The sequence below is a fragment of the Psammomys obesus genome, unplaced genomic scaffold (assembly GCF_907164565.1).
Source record: "Psammomys obesus unplaced genomic scaffold, mPsaObe1.curated_primary_1811, whole genome shotgun sequence".
Classification (NCBI taxonomy): Eukaryota; Metazoa; Chordata; class Mammalia; order Rodentia; family Muridae; genus Psammomys; species Psammomys obesus.
The window spans coordinates 1801698-1806845 of NW_026587382.1; positions in this window are offsets into that span (position 1 = coordinate 1801698).

Sequence of the window (5148 nt, forward strand, 5' to 3'; positions counted from 1 at the left end):
GGGTTACACAGAGAAACCCTGTCTTGAAACAAACAAACTCTTAAAAACAAAACAAAACAAAACAAAACAAAACAAAACAAAACTGTTGAGCCCGGGTGTCTGTATAGTCCAGATCTTGAGTCAAGCATGGTGGCTCATGCCTGTAGTCCCAGGATCTTGGAGGTGGAGGCAGGGGGACAGGAATGAAGGGCGATAACCTGGCCACACCATCAGGTTAAGGCCAGTCTGGGCTACATGAGACTCTGTCTCAAAAACAACCCCCCAAGAAACAAACAAACAAACAAGGAAACTAACCCAACAAGCTAACAGCCCGAACCCAGAACACTTGACACACTGAAGATACCGTGTGCCATCACCAGCCATGTCTGCTTCTATATTTTCACTGTCCCAAAAGAAAACCCTGAGCCCACTCCAGCCGGCCCACCACCCCCACCAGCCGCGGGTCACTCTCTCTCCCCCCAGACTCACCTCCTCTGCACACACCAAGTACAGGGAGCTCTCCAGCATGTGACCTCCCAGCCTAGCTTCTTGGCAGCTGTCGTTTGGCAGGATTTGTTTTGTTTTCTCTGTGGTCTACATGGGGTCTCACTATGTAGCCTTGGCTGCCCTAGGACTGACTGTAGACCAGGCCGGCCTTGAACTCACAGAGGTCTGCCTGCCTCTGCCTCCCCAGTGCTGGGATTACAGGCGTGTGCCTCCAAGTCCAGTTTTAGGGTGAAGCCTTTGAGTTTCATCCAGTTTGCAGCATGATTCAGTATTTTGTTCCTTTTTATAGGTGAGTAATGTGTTCATATATATATATGTATATCACATATGTATATCTTGTGATCTTATATATCACTAGGGGTGGAAAGGTTACTTTTTGAGCTCTAGAGTACACACAGCTGTGTTTCTCTTGAAGAGCGTTCTCCTCTTCAATGTTAATATCACATTCATGACTTCCATGTGCCGGCTAAGCAAGCACTCTGCCGCTGAGCTACATTCCCAGCCCCTCTCGGATTCTACTTTGCCTCTTTTTCTCTGAAAGGCATTTGTGGATTGTTTCTGCATTTGTGGAGATCCAGAGGTATCCGCATCCAACTGTCTTCCAGCCAGCACGCATATACAAGTGTTTATTTCCTTGCTGTCAGTTCTTCGGGGTTTATTCCGGAGAGTGGAATTACTGAGTCACCTTCTATATTTACCTCGTGGAGGAGCTGGCAGGCTTTGCCACAGCAGCTGCACCATCCAATATGCCTACCACTAGGCCCCAAACGGTCCAATTGCTTATCCTCATTGGCACTTACTCTTTTGTTTTTCTTCTTCTTTTTTTAATTTGTAGCCATCTACACCTGGTAGGTGTTGTGGTGATTTGAACGAAAATGGTTCCCATAGGTTCACAGAGAATGTCGTTATTTGAAAGAATTAGGACATGTGGCCTCGTTGGAGTGGGCGTGGCCTGGTTAGGGGAAGTGTGCCACTGGAGGTGGGCTTTAAGGTTTCAGAAGCTCAAGCCAGGCCCAGTGGCTCACGCTCTCTTCCAGCTGCCTGCGGATCCAAATGCAGAACTCTCCGGCACCATGTCTGCCTGTGTGTCCCCAAGCTTCCCATCATGACAATAGTGGACTAAACCTCTGAACCCGTAAGCCAGCCCCAACTAAATGTTTTCCTTTATAAGAGTTGCTGTGGTCATGGTGTCCCTTCACAGAAACAGAAATGGTAGCTAGGACAGGCGTGCATGCTGTCCTAATGTGATTTCGTTTTTATTTCCCTAAGACTAATGGCACAGAGCATGTTCCTTCCCATGTTCTTGTTTTCCATTTGAATAAGGATTTACTTCTATTTTTATTTATGTGTGTGTGTGTCTGTGTATGGGTCTGTGCACATGAGTGTAGCTACCCTGAAGCCAGAAGAGGGCAGAAGGCATTGGGTCCCCTGGGGCTGGAGTCACAGCTGGTTGTGGGTAGGGGTACTGGTAATGGAGCTCAGGTTCTATAGAAGAGCAGAAGCATTCTTACCACTGAACAATTTTCCCAGCAACCCCCCACCCCCAATTCTTGAAGCATATTTTCATAGGACACAGAAATCTGGGGTGAGAGTCATGCAGAACTTTCAAAGCATTTGTACCTTCTAATGAGAAATCTATCATTCAAATAATTTTCCTGAGCTTAATTTCAGCATATATTTTTTTTTCTTATTATTTCAACTTTCAGTAGTTTCTAGGAGGCACTTTGGCAAGCATTTGCTGAGTTTTTCCTGGAAGGATTTGTAAATCTGCGAGTTTGGGGGATTTTTTCCCCCCAAAATCCCTTCCTCTGCCTCAGACTTTTGTTTTCATATACTCTCGCGATTTTAATTATTAATTTTTATTTTCTATATGTGTGTGTTTGCCTGCAGGTATGTCTGTGCACCGACTGTGCCTGCAGAGGCCAAGTTAGAGAAAGCAGATTCCCGAGAAGGTGGATAGGGAGAGGGGCCCTCGGTCTGGCTCCTGACTGGAGCCAAGAGCTGGCAGAGACCGTTGTCTCCCGCTGAATGGCTGATGGGCTGATGGGCTGGTTCAACAAGTCTGAGGCTGGATCTAGGCCAAACAACCATCCTCACCTCAAACTGATTGACCCTAAAGTAGGGGACAGGACCTTCATAGGCTTCAACACCTCCAGAGGGTCTTTTGTCTGTTTCCTCACTTTCCTTCCTCAACTTCCTTCCCTTCCTTCCTTCCTTCCTTCCTTCCTTCCTTCCTTCCTTCCTTCCTTCCTTCCTTCCTTCCCTCCTTCCCTCCTTCCCTCCCTCCCTCCTTCCTTCCTTTTTATTTTTTTTTTTTTCAAGACAGGGTTTCTCTGTGTAGCCCTGGCTGTCCTGGACTTGCTCTATAGACCAGGCTGACCTCAAACTCACAAACACCCGCCTGCCTCTGCCTCCCCAAGTGCTTCCTCTCCTAGCTGCTAATTCTCTCCGAAGTGTGTGGCTTTCTCCCACGCAAGACGCCACCTCTTGCCCTTCGGATTTTTTCCTGCCTCTTAATTCTTTAACTGGCAGAGAAAATGAACCCAATTCGGACCTCTAGATCGTGTCCCAGCATCTCTGGAGGACCAGACATTGTTTCTAGCTGCTTTGTTCTTTGTTTTCTCTTATTTTGAGGAGGTTTTCACCCTGCAGCTCCACCTGGAACTCACTCAGCCCAGCCTGACCTCGAACTCAGTCCTCCTGGCTGGAGCTGATTAGGTTCTGGGATTAGGTGCTGGGATTCCACGGAGTACCACTGGGGCTAATGCTTTGTTTCAGTCCCGCCTATCTCTGAGGTCTTTGTTTAGTTTAGGTTGGTTTTTCTTTGGGGGGGTGGAGGGGCAGGGTCTTTTTTTTTTTTTTTTCTGTCAGAATAATTTCCATTGCTACATCTTCCTGCCTTTGTACCCTCCTTCCAAGCCTATCCACCAAGCCTCTGTGGCAGGAGCAGAGTTTACAACTTTGTCAGTTAGCAGTTCCTACAGTTTCTTCAGAAAGCTAAGCAGTTCCCGGGCAAACGAGGTGTGGAGCTCCCTGGAGGTTTTGTCATCATGGCGGCTTCTAGACGGCCTTCTTCCTTCTGTCCAGCCAGCTTTGTGGAGCCTGGAGTCGTCGAGAGTCCTTTCCTGTTTTGTGACAACTTTCCAAATCTCTCTGAGTGCCCAAGGGGCATGCTTTCTGTAGCCTGCTCCGTGGACACTGTTGTGTCCATACTTGGTGAATTTTTAGGTCACACGTCAGTGCTGTGCAGCCTTCATCCTTCTGACCATGCTTGCTCTGTAGTGCTCAAGTCGATAAACTAACGGAAGTTCTGGATTCCTTAAAAACACAGTTATGTTATGTAAACGTGTTTTCTGTTTTAATCCCAAGTGTGGGATTTTAGTTTGTTCGAGGTTGATAACTGTTCCATGAGGGGCATAGTCTTTGCCAGCTGGAGTTAGCTGAAGTCTGAGGAATTTGAGGGGTATAAATACAATAAGAAGGCAGTTGGGAGGAGGCTGGCAGAGGGCGGCTTGCTCTGCTGCTTTGCCGGTTACCTGGATTGCTGGCTATCCCGATGACCCTATGGCCTATGACCCTACGGCCTATGACCCTACCTAGCCTAAAGAAGAGGTCTATGTCCTCTTCCCCTTCCAACCTTCTTTTTCTCTACATGGGTTTGGGGGATTGGAAGGGAGGTATAAGCTTTAAGGAACCCCCAAATACAGTAGAGTTTGAAAAACTAGCGCCTACAATAAACCGTTCATAGTTTTGTTTTAGGGTTTGGGGCTCCTGTATGTAGGCCAAACTGGTCTTGAACTTGGTATGTATCAAGCGATGATCTTTGGATCCTTCTTCTCTCTACCCTCTCAGTGTTGGGTTTGCAAGTGTTTGCAATCACACCCAGCTTTACAAGCACCAGCTATTAGAGTCCAGGGCCTTGTAGGTGCCGGGCAAACAGTCTACCAAACACCCACATTTGCAGCACTTGGTAAAGTAACTTTTTTGCTTGTTTTGTTTGAGAGAGAGTTTCTCCGTGTAGCCCAGGCTGTCCTGGAACTCCCTCTGTAGACCAGGCTGGAACTCACAGAGATCTGCCTGCCTCTGCTTCCTGAAAGCTGGGATTAAAGGCGAGTGCCCTACTGCCCTGCTTGCTCTTTTATTTTTGTTTGAGATGGAGTTTCACGATGCAGTCTTGGCTGGCCTAGAACTTACTGTGGAGACTGGGGTAGCCTTGAACTCCTAGAGATCCCCTGCCTCTGCCTTCCAAGTGCTGGCGTGAAAGGTGTGCTCTGCCATGTCCAGCTTTTTAAAGTTTTTTTTTTTTTTTTTTAATAATGACTGCCTTATTAGAGTGCACCAGGGGGCACCTGTAGCTCCAGCTCAGTGGAGGCTGAGGAAAGTGGATCATAATCGTAGAATTTTAAAACCAGACTCTGTCTTAAAAGTGCGGTGGGGCCAGGGATATGGTTCAGGATCAGAGTGCCTGCCTGGCGTGGACAAGCCCTGGCTGCATCTATCTCGCCTCAAAGCAACAGCAATCCCCAGACTCCTAATTCTGTTGTCTATGTACGACAAACGCTTTTCAGTCGAAACGCACATATTTGGAGGTAGCATGTTTTAAGACTTTGAATCTTATTTAAACTTTCTGTTTCTATTGGTAAAGGGAGTGTGTGTGTGTGT